Genomic DNA, 12,170 nt, shown 5'->3' with positions numbered 1-12,170 from the left:
CACTACTTTAGATACAACCCGAACTGTTTAGAGTTTTGCCACTTGCCAAAGAAAGAGAAGATGACATTGATGACAAAAGAAGGTAAGGGGTGTATGTGAAAATAATGGACAGTAGCATATTGGATGGGACAAATATTAATTGAATGCATTGTGTGTGATGTTACTATTGACAGGATCAGGTTGTTATCTCTGTTACTGATACCCAGTGTGAGTAGAGGAAAAGCAGCAAACTAATTAAAAGAAGCAATATAACTTCCCTTTTACCTCTTCATCATATTTCTGAGTAAGGTTTGTGAGTTTTTATGGGCATTTACAGTGTTGTTTTAGGGGGGAGTATTTAAAAGAACCCCAGAGAGACAGTTAGTCCTGGGGCTGAATAGTAACACCCTTTATGCTGCAGTTAATATACTGGATTGACTGTTAAAACCTCCTATGCTATTATAGGCTGGTTTATCTGGAGAAACTTGCTTAAGGCTATAGACAGGCAGGAAAAGCTAGAAAGAAAGTGAGAACATTTCTTCTTAAAAGAGGGAGAAAATGCAATGGAATGAGGTTAGTATTGGCTGATTTCTCCTATAGGCCCACAGACTTAAAATGGATAATAGTGAACAAAGCATTCAGTAAACCTTACTAAGTAAAGGATATAGCATCTCCATGCCTTTAATAATATGTTCAGAGAGGGGACATTGGCACTTTTACTTTTTTTGCCTTCCACAGTGGAGCAGTTACAGTTGTCTGGAATTCTCTCCTCAAAAGAAAAGAAAAGAAAAAGTCACATAAGTTTTCCCTTTAAAAAAGAAACAAGACCTTTACTGATATAGTTATTGCCCTATAAGAAATATTGTATCTATCTATATAAAGTTAAGGAGTAATCGAGTAGCAGGTGTGGGAGCTTGGTTCCTCCATTGCATCTGACCATCATACACTGGGAAAGTAGCACCTAAGGGCTAGAGCACATTCCGTCCCCATTGGAATGCAAGGCATCCTGTGTTCTTGAAGATTCAAAGTATCTATGCTTGAAAGCAACTGCTGTGTGTGGTTTCCATTTCAATGAGAACTGCATACACATTGCTACATGGGTTTATATTAAAATAGGAAACTATATGTATTCTGGTCTGTAGGGTTTGCTATTCACAAAATATAGAAATTTAGGAGACACAATTGCAAATAATCTTGTACGAATGGAAGACCATCTCTAGATTTGGGTCATTTTTCTCACACAGCACTCTTCTGCTAAGTCAGAAAAGGCCTGAGTTGAAGAGATTACCTGCTTCTAGAAAAGCACCCTTGGATTTAAGCTCAAGGCCCAAATAATCAAAATTGAACATTTCTTGTGACTATTAAGCATGGTTATTCAGTATCCAAATCAAAACCAAGCTTAGGCAGCATGATAGAATGTGTACTGAAGCCACAAATCAAACCCCAGACATTTCTTTTTGTGTTCATCTTACTTTATATCTTGCATTTTTATGGTGGTGGGGGAGAGAGTTTGAGGCCTCGACAGCTCTTTTATTCTCCTCTACAGGACTTTGACAGGTAGTGAGGAGGGAGGAGGGAGTGTACTGTCTTCTTAAATTACTTACTAAACTAACTCCTGCACTTATTGGATTTAACGTGCATTCCAAAGTTAAGCTAGTCTGGCCTCAGGCAAGATAAAATCTGCCTCCGTGCTGGGGAGTCTTGGAATCCTTTGCTAGTTTACCTATTCAATGGAGCCAGAATGATGGATTTTTCATAATGAAGAGAGTTGTGACAAGAGGGGTAACCTGAGCTCCACACTCCAGCATATATTATCTTTTTTCCATGAACTCATTACTGCATGTACTTAGATGTCTGGCCCTTTCACTAGCACTTTTCAGGAGAAGCCTACAAATGAGTTGAAATGTACCAATCAGGAAATCAAGTCAATCCTGGGAAATCACACACTGTCTCCTTGAATCCTCTCCTCTCCTCTGCAACCCCTGCCTCACATGCTGACCTAAACTGCTACAAACGCTTGGGAGGCTTCAAGTCTTCCGTGGTGCCCCTCATTATCCATTTGTTAAAGGCCAGTAATACAACCCTGCTGTCAAACTCAGGTGTGAGATACTGTTGCTAGGGTGACAACTGTAATATGCAACTTGGCTCCTGTGCCTTTCAGTGCTGGCTACAAGAGAGCATTCTAATAGGCACTAGGATATATGAAGGGTGAGAGAAGTTAAGGGGTCAGAAGGTGTAGCAACCACTTGAAGAATTGGACTATTTCTTCAGTCCATCTTCCTCTCCCTCCCACCCCCCACTTATTCTTCTTTTTCTTCCTTCCCTAACACTTGGCTGGCCACTTCATTCATTGTCAGTTTCCGCTTATTCCTTCTTTTCCCCTATGTCCTTTCTTTCTGACTCATATATAGATAATGAAACAGAAGGGATTTAATTGTTCAACTTAAAAATAACACATCTTTGGTCTCATCCACAAATACCATTTGTCCCACTCTTTCCAGGCACAAGTTTGCATTTTAATGCTCCATGTCCGAGCACTTCCCTGCTTTTTTTTTTTGCTTCACAGCTTTCCCTGAGAAAAGCCACTCTCTAAAGCTGAATTGGAGCAAATGCAAAGTTGTGTTTTCCACAGAAAGGGAAAGCTACAGAATAAAAAGAAAAAGAAAAGGGCATTCAGACACAGAGCTATTAAGTGTGGACAGTACCTGGAAAGCACGGGGGGAGGGGGAAGTAAGTGTGGATAAGCCCTTTGTTTAGACTGAATAAAAGGTAAAGGACAAAACCTGGGTTGGTTCATTTTCCTCTCTAGAATGCAAGCTGAAGCATATAGATAATTACTCAGCTTAACTCTGCGGTTGGTCTTATCTTGTTAACCTATTTGAATAGCTCTTGTAAAAATATTCCAGCTGATTGTCTTGTGTTTTCTGTTTTGTAAATTGTAATCCAAAACAAAAATATGAATTACAAAATTCAAATTGGAACACCCACATGGGTATTAGGCTTTGAAATATCTTAACTGCACCACTTCTGCTAACATTCATCTGACCTTCCTAACAAGCAGCCGCTGGATCCCTCTATAGGAAATCTTTGACATCTTTGGGCTTTGTCTGATGAAAGCTGCTCCTTTGCTCTTCAAGGCTTTGGTTCAGGAATTGCTTGCACATTCTCAGACGAAGATTCAGTTTTTGACTCTACCTCTGGAATCCCAAAGGAGCATTGAAGGAAGAGACCTTGCTTCTAATTAAACACTAGACCCTTTTGAAGATGCAGAATTCTATGGGGAGTTCTTTTCTCCTGTTTTTGTGTCAAGAAAAACATTAATGGACAGACTTTAGCTGGGGCTAAGAAGATCTTGAGGGGCTATACCCCCCCCCCACTGTCACAAACACACAGTGTAATCCAACTTTCATATCTCCAGTGTTCTTTGAAACATATGGAAGTATGAGGGCAGGGTATTATATTTTTATTCATTAAATTTGTATACTACCCTTCATCCGAAGATTACAGAGTGCTTTACAACTTAAAAATATAACAAAATACATAACTAAGCAAAAGTAAAACAAACCAGTAACTCCCCCTCCCACAGACACATTTAAAAGCCATAGAAGGTTAATCAGTCAAACACCTGGTTGAAGAGAAACATTTTCGCCTGGCATCTAAAGATATGTAACAAAGGTGTCATGCAAACCTCCTTGGGGAGAGCATTTCACCAATGGAGCCACAGCAGAAAGTCCCCATTCCTGTGTCGCCACTCTATGGACCCCTCATGAGGGAGGTACCTGAAGAAGGGCCTAAGATAGGTTCATTAATATAGAGAAAGGCAGTCCTTGATGTATTGTGGTGTTTAAGGCTTTATAGGTCAAAACCAGCACTTTTAATTGGGCTTGGAAACTATGCAGTAGCCAGTGCATTTGGGCCAGGATCGGAGTAATGTGCTCAAACCGCTTTGTTCCAGTGAGCAACCTGGCCTCTAAATTCTGCACCAGCTGGAGTTTTCGCACCGTCTTCAGATGCAGTCCTACGTATATCACGTTGCTTATTATTCCACTCCATCACTGAGCTAAATTCAATGTGTTACTGTTATAGCACAATTCAAATCCAAGATCCAGCTGGACATAAGAGTTTAGATTTGGTAGATTTGGACTTTCCTGGCTGAGCTATGCTATCCCACACCCTGGCTGAGCCAGAGATATACCAGCAGAAGTCCCTCAGCAGAAGTATGGTCATAGTCATGGTCCCTGAAGATCTTGCTTGTCTTAATCTGAAACAAAAACAACAACCGATGGGTGAGGATGGTTGTATTCCAGCTGCATGCATCATCAGATGTTTTCTTGTATGGTGGTGTCAGTGCCTGTCTTTGCACAGGCTCTGCCTGTGGCAGGTAGGAGTGGGGGTGAATACCAGTGGAAAGAGGACAAAAAAGAGAGAGAGAGAGACTTTACCACCTGCTATCTAATGATCACTTCCCCTGATAATTCTGTCTTAAGGTGCATACCAGACATGAAGGGCTTGCCCAGACACAGCAAATAGCAGAGGGGAATTTAAAGAAAGCCCAGAGACATAGTAGAAGGAAAGAAAGGAAGCAAAAAAATAAATAAATTTTAAGCCAGTTCTTTCTTAGAGATCAGATTTTGGAGAAAAATAACCCTACTTGACAGTTTGCTCTGAAGGGTTAAATTAACACTATCTAAGGCAAATCAAATTTTGCAAGGGAGATACTGCCAGGCTTTCTTTTCATGATAGGGCATTGTAACCGGACCGTATTGTGAAACTAATTGCAAATTTGTAGTCTGGGAACAGGCATAGGTTTCAACAGACCTCCCCACTCCACCACCTTGTGACTGAGAACTAGGGGAGAATTACGGCAGACTTCAGATGCCACTTAACAACACTTTGGTAAGCACAGTGGCTGGCTAGTGTTTAAGAATATGGTGGACATTCCCTGAGTTTGGTGTAGTTATTTCTGCTTGGTTCCAGGAAGAAGAATCTAAAATGCTGGTATTAAAGTTGTCATCATAGTTAGATTAAAAAAGAAGCAGGAGTCAGTTGAACTTTCAGCCTTTTTCGGATCCTGCAAAATGTTTCAGAGTGTAAGGTACATGATAACAGCAACCACTTATCCCATTATGTACTATTCATGGGGCAGGTAGGTACTTTCCTCCTTACAAGACCACTGCATGGAGAAGACCATGCCGGCCAACCTTCCCTGCCCATCCAGAACACTGGCCCTGCCTCTGCCAGCCTTGGTCATTCACATGGTGAAGACATGTCCAGTTATGGCCTACACACATGAAATACAATGTGTACAGGCAACAATCATGCAATTTCTCCCTTTTGGGGGAGGGTTACTATGGACATTTTGTCTATGTACATTGGACAGGATACATGTGCAGGCAGTATTCAGGCATCCCATTTGCCCATTGACAGCTGAGGCCAATCAAGGCAGAGCTGGTGTTTGGGTTGGTAGGAGGAACAGATGTGCTCAAACAGATTGGGAGGGGGTCAAATATAATCTGATTCTGCCCACAACCCCAGCTCATTAACCACTACCCACAACACATCTTCCCAGTATTTACTCTTGTTGCCACTATATTACACTATGTCCCAGCTCCTGCCAACCTAGCAGTTCGAAAGCACACCAGTGAAAGTAGATAAATAGGTACTGCTACGGCGGGAAGGTTTCCATCACGGTGTCCCGTTGTGCCAGAAGCTGTTTAGTCATGCTGGCCACATGACCCAGAAAGCTGTCTGTGGACAAGAAAGATGTGTAGGTAACAGTACCATTGCGTATAAAGGTTTTTTTAAAAAAAGAAGGTAAGGGAGCCTTGGCCTGAAAGCGAGATGAGTGCCACAACTCCATTGTCGCCTTGACTGGACTTAACCGTCCAGGGGTCCTTTACCTTCTTTTTTTTTAAAAAAAACCTTTTTACGCAATGGTACTGTTACCTACACATCTTTCTACATGGGGCTATCTATTAAGCATGAGGTGTCTGATTTTAAAATCCGCAGGGTGCTCTGAAGCATTCCAGCCTTGCAGAACGTAATGCAATCAGTAATGATTTAAAGTTCCTAAGGGGGAAATATATTGGGAGCTTTTCCAAGGAAGATGTCGGGAAAGGCCAGATTTGTAGTCAAATATACACTATCCCACTCTGTGATCCCCTTGATAAAATGAAATATTCGTAAACCTGAACTCAAGGAATTATAAATTTCAAATTGTTTCTTGAACCTCTTGCAACATGTTTAAATCCTTCTTTCTTGCTCTCTGTCACATGCACACATCCATGCACAAAACACATAGCAGAACCTCTTGCCTACACTATAGTTGTTTAAAACTCCTAGTTATTTCAGTTCACTGCAAGTTGCATATTTCCTCCTACTTAATATGATTATTATTCCCTGTTGAAGTGGATGTGTAGTTGTATAAATAGCTGCAGCAAATGGTTATCTTTCTTCTTCTTCTTCTTCTTCTTCTTCTTCTTCTTCTTCTTCTTCTTCTTCTTCTTCTTCTTTCTATCAATATAAAAACAGGATTGCATTTTTGAGGTTGTGGTGCTGAATAATTATTTCAGGGCTCCCTCCTCAGCGTTTTCAAATAACTTCCATCCTCCATTTGCTCTCAAATTATTTGTTCAACATTTCTGTGACTTTCAAATTTGAGCTCACCATCCACTCCACATTTTGAACTAACCATTTACACCAGTCTTCCCCAAACTGCTGCCTGCTAGGTGTTTGGGGTTAGAACTCTCTTCAGCCCCAATCAGAACAACCATGGGAGTCTGATGGGAGTTGTAAAGATTCTAAGTTGGTAAAGCCTAATTTGGACATAGAGGCTTCAGAACATCTCCATTTAAGTTCAGTGTAATATTTTGCACCTATTAATATTACTGTTTCAGAGAACTTTTGAAATCCAAAAATCCAGAACTATGAATTGTTAATCAATCAGATATCTCCCTCCATCCTTCTGTCACTCTTTTTACCATAATCAAATCCACACTATAATTTAAAGCATGTTTACACCATGTTAACAGTTACAACTTCCCTCAGAACTATAGTTTACAGCTACAATTCCCAACAGCCTTTCCTAGGATACTCTGAAGGGAAGCCATGGCTGTTAGTATAGATCTGTGCAAACTGTGCAAATTACACATATGATCTAAATGTGTTACACAAATCTATTGATTTTAGATTGAGTTATTCAAGTTGTAAAAATCCAGGCCCTCTATGGCGTTCAACTGACAGCGAGTCACCCTGTGATATGCAAGAGACTGAACCTGAATGATCTGAACAATCCATTTTGGATTTAAGGCCTATGAATCATCAGGGGTGAGAATGATTGTTCTGACTTTCTTTCATAATAGCACTGATGGCACAGTAAAATTTCCTTCACTAGGGTACAAAGTACACTTCTCTTTTTGACAGCTGTAATATAAAATGGCTAATTCAGTTGGATTTGTCCCAGTGAAATAGAAAGGCAGAACAAAGTATGATTGTAAGGACAAAAAAAAATGTTGCTGTGATAAAAATCAAATCAGCCAGTAAAAATGTTGTAAAGCTCCTAAATTTCAGTTTCTGCTTGTCATGCAATCTCCAAGCAAATGCGCTCCCTTCGAGGTTATAAAAATTAAGCGGCAGGCAGGCAAGCACTTTCTCATATGAAAGTCAGAATGTATTGCTGGAGGACTGGATGTTAGCTTGAATCTGAGCAGTTTTTCCTTGCAAAAGACAGCTAATTTCAATAAGCAATTTGCCAGAGATCTGTGCTTTAATCTTTGCCTCCCAAATCTTTCCAAGAAGAATATTGCTGAGAGTGTTAATACATTAAAAAATAACAACTTGTAAACTCATGCAGCGTGCCTATCTGAATGAGAGAACTAAGCGAGAGAAATGAATTTTGAGGGAGGCTTAAACCTCTTTTCTCCTAGATTGTCTGCAGTTACTATAAATGTGCTCTGTTTAATTAATAAAAGTTTCTAATTTATCTGTAATCAAAGAACTATTTTGTTCCTAAGGATATAGTTAAAGTCTGACTGAATTTTGAGAAGTATGATAGGTTGTAATTAAACAAAAATGAGCAGTTTAACAAATATGCATAACAGTTAGTAGAAGTTGACTTTTGTGGGATTATAGTCCTGGGGTTTCTGTCGCACAGTTATTCACCACAGAATCAATTGCAAGCATTAGTAGAATTTAAATAAATGTCAGGCTCTCAGTAAAAGCTCTTACAAACTACAAATGGTCCCCCTTCCCACTTTGACTGCATCAATTATTTTTCACATTACAAGATCTGGAACATATCATAAAGTACAGATGCCATCTCACTCTCAGAGCTGTCCAAGGCCAGCCCAATACATTTTGCTGCCTGAGGCAAATAACAAGATGGCGTCTCCTCCCCATTCGACGTACAGAAGCCAACCAGACTGGAAGCTGAATCTAGTGACAGGATAGTGTTTTTCAAGGTGCAACAGGCTAGTTTAGTGGAAGCAGGACAGGTTGCATGGCATGCACAGCTATGTCCGCTAATTCCTTGCAATCTCTTTCTGTTCCCCAGCAGGTGGCTACCTTTCTCTGTCTAATAGTAGAGCCTGCCCTGGTCCTATCTCTAATAAAGGGGTCCATTACTAAGTTTTGTCCTGATAAACTTGATGTTTCATTCCGTATACTGCTAGTTTATAAGAATAAAAATGCAACAGTTATGGCATGTCAAATGTAATCCATGCTATCTCTTATGCAATCAATTGATAAATGTGAACAGAAATCCCATCCAACCTGTAGACACCTTTTGGAAATAATTTGGTCATGCCCCTAGCATTTTCCCTGGATAACTAGTAGCTGTGGTAGCTGGCGCCCATGGAGACTTCTAGGGGAGAAGACAATAAGACAAATAGTGGTGGGGAACCAAAGCCAATGGCAGCCAGAGATATCCCCTATTTGTTGTAAGTAAGGATGCAGGCAGGTAAGGGCTGGCTGAAGGCAGACTGAGATTAGTGTGACCCTGATAGACTGCTTGCCCTAATAAGCCACAGACTAACAGACCTTTATCTAGAGCTGTCACCCATTCATAACATGCACAAATTGCTAATATTTCACAGGCTGTATCCATAATACATAGAAAACTTATTAGGAACCCAAGCTGTATTATTCTTAAAATGAAAACCAGGTTGAGGAGACAACAAAAGATCAATAGTACACTTGTCACAACTCAAAATAGGTACGTGTGAAAAAGCATAATGCAGTTGGTGTTGCCATGTGGGAAAATAAATACCAATTATGTTTATGAGGCTTCATCAGTTTTTTATCCACTGCTACATTTAATAATTAAAATGCTTAAAATCATGCAACAAGATTTGCCATGATTACACTGTGACCACATTCCACATTGTACTTGTTCAGTGTTCAGGGGGCTTTAAAGGTTTGGGGGCCCGCCTCTCTTCCCTTGTTCATCGCTGTTGCTGTGCCCCCTGCAGTGCTCTCTCTGCTCGGTGCTCAGTGCAGGCAAACTGATTATGCTTCCCCAAAGCCACCTCTGACTTATTCTACTCTCTTGGCACAGCTTGTGGCATGCAGATAGGACAGAATTTCCTCAGCGCAATTGATGTGCCAGCAAGAATGGGCTATAAGTAGCTATTCTGAGGCCCTGAGCCAAGGCAGTTTGTTGCAAAATTTGAGACATAAGCATAGTTCCAGTGCCTCAGATTTATGGGATCTCACACTATTTTGTTTAGCTCACCTAGCAGTTGCCACCTGCGTGCAGATCCTTTAACAGTATTTAATAAAACTTTGTTACTATTTCAAACCCCAAACCACATCTCCTTTTTACCAGGGTGTGGCAAGACTTTTTGGCATCCTACCTGGTTTGACCAGTAATGCAGTGAAGGTTGGGACTTCCAAATTCCCCTCCCTCTGATTTCCCTCTCTAATTTAACTATACCTTGGGTTGGATGTTGGAGCAACATGGGGAGTTTGCTTTCAACTATTTTGGAATCTGTAATGACCGCTCCCCGCTTAAAATGGGGGGCGCCCTTTGCGTGGACACATGCAGCCCCTGGATCTGGAGCGGCTCCAACAGCATAGGCTTGGCTTTGCCTTCCCTCAGGTGGGATACCTGGAGGTCTCCGCCTACCTCAGTCAGTTTTCCAATCCCACCTGGGGGAAGCGTTGCCAAGGAGACCAGGCCAGGTAGGGGAGGGATTACCTGCCCACACAATAGAGGGAGGATCTTACCTAGGAATCTGTAAAGACCATGAAATATGCACAATTGCCATGGTAAGTCATGCATAGTAGCCCACCTTCATCAAAACACTACACAAATTCTCAGCGGTTAAATTCAAAGCTCTATTACCATTGAATTCTTGTGTGAAAATTGTGTATGTGGGAAGCAAAAATTCTAAAATCTTATTGTCAAGGTTTCTTCACGATCTCATCAACCAACTCAGTCCTTCCTGCCAACAATTTAAAAGCCACTCTATTGTCTCTATCCCCTTCTTTTAAGTTTAAGCTCAGGAAGAAAAGCCACAGCACTACTAAAATTAACACCATACTACCACCCCCAGCCAATTGTTCCTGTATAGTGTATTTTCTTTGGGTGAGTTCCTCAGACTCATTAATGCTTACGTGTCGTTTTTCCCTACATTGTTATCCATCATGTCAGTCTGCTCTTAACTAGCGCTCCTGACATCCACTACGGCAAAGCTGTCACCTGACCACCTTTTACCTCCTTCACTATTGTTGTTGCTGCTTCCTAGTGGTAGAAGTCAAAAGGAGATGCATTGGCTGAGAGTGTATCAATTTCACATTTTGCTACGTATAATGGGAGTCATGCAAATTTAGGAGGCTCCATTTTTATTTACTGGAGGTAGCTTTTACCATCCTGCCATTTTGTGGTTTGGTACGCCACTGGTAGCTGCCTTTAGGATGTTCTCAAACTTCCAGATGCCCCCTGTCATAAGCCATTTGAGCTGAAGCAACTGCAAACTGTGCAGACTCCAATTCCATAATTAATTGTAGAATTTATTCCCGAAAACCTAAAGAATAACTGGAATGGAGTGAGGGGAAGGCAAGTAATCATTCCACTACTACATAATAATACATCATGTTAAAAGTGCAAGCCTGCCTCTATCATTTCATGATTCGCTTGCTAGCAAAAGTAGCCAAGACCGAGATCTACAAACTAGTTCAATCAATGGAAATTCCTGTAAGATTAAACTGGCTCAATTCCCAAACACCCTGGCTTCACTAGTTTGTCAATCGGCCTGTAAGTTATCTAGCAATAATAATTGGGAGGCCCAGAGATGCTAGTGCTAATGTTGCATTGCGACATAAATATTCAATGAGGAAAGTAATGAAATTGCAGGATTTGCAAAGAATTAAAATCTCTGTCACCATCTTTCCTCCTGGCACTTCACCTTCAATAATAGATGATCTCCCCTTCCAAATAACTTACTTTAAAATTAAATCCTTGCGAGTTTCCTTCTGCCCCCAAGTGAAAGAACTTTATTTCTGAAGCCGGCTATAAAGTGAACCAAAATATCCATCATCCTCAATAGCAGGTTTAAATAAGTATAAGTACATAATTCAGGTCAAGCTCTCTCCTAAGTAAATGGCCCAGTATAATGCAAATGCCCATGGGTGTGTGTGGAACCAGTCTCTTTTTAAAACTCTGGTTCCTGCAGCACTGTGCCACAAGCTGTTGCAAAATCTCATTGCCTGCAGTTGAGTAATTGCTTGAGATGGAAAGAGGGAAAATTAAATGATTGTTTTGTGCTCTACACTTCCTTGAGCGACAGGAAGTTTCAGAGCATCCTTTTGAAAAAGCAGTTTCCTTCTGAGAAGGAATGGGCTTATAATGTGTGTCTTTCCAATTTCAAATACAGAAGTGAAGGGGAATGAGAGGAATATATATGCACCCAGAGCTCTTTCCTAATCAACATCAATCCAGCACCCCAATATTCTATCAAGTTTGTCCTTATATTTTTGCCTCTTGGGGAACAATCCAAACCCCAGATCTGATGGGATGAGTGAGTTAGGATCCAGCATATATCCAACTCAACTGGCTGATTCCCAGTGCAGTTGGGCTACACTGGCATAAGACTCGACTCACATATAATACCTGCTACACATTTCTAAGAAATCGCTCCATCAGTGTGGCAACATCTACTTTTTGGAACTTCCTGCCTATTGATATCAGGCAG

At 40.9% G+C, this 12,170-nt stretch overlaps 1 long non-coding RNA gene across 1 annotated transcript; it reads right to left on the bottom strand.

The window, feature by feature from the left end:
- Window positions 1-635: 635 nt before the first annotated feature.
- LOC309535375 lies at window positions 636-11,523 on the bottom strand. The gene is made up of 2 exons (XR_014221231.1): window positions 11,419-11,523; window positions 636-745 (listed from the first exon to the last, which is right to left on the bottom strand). It is a non-coding gene; the product is annotated as an uncharacterized lncRNA (long non-coding RNA).
- Window positions 11,524-12,170: the final 647 nt, after the last annotated feature.

This window comes from Podarcis vaucheri (assembly GCF_965113315.1).
Source record: "Podarcis vaucheri genome assembly, chromosome: 6".
NCBI classification, from domain to species: Eukaryota; Metazoa; Chordata; class Lepidosauria; order Squamata; family Lacertidae; genus Podarcis; species Podarcis vaucheri.
This window is presented reverse-complemented; position numbering and strand designations above follow the sequence as displayed.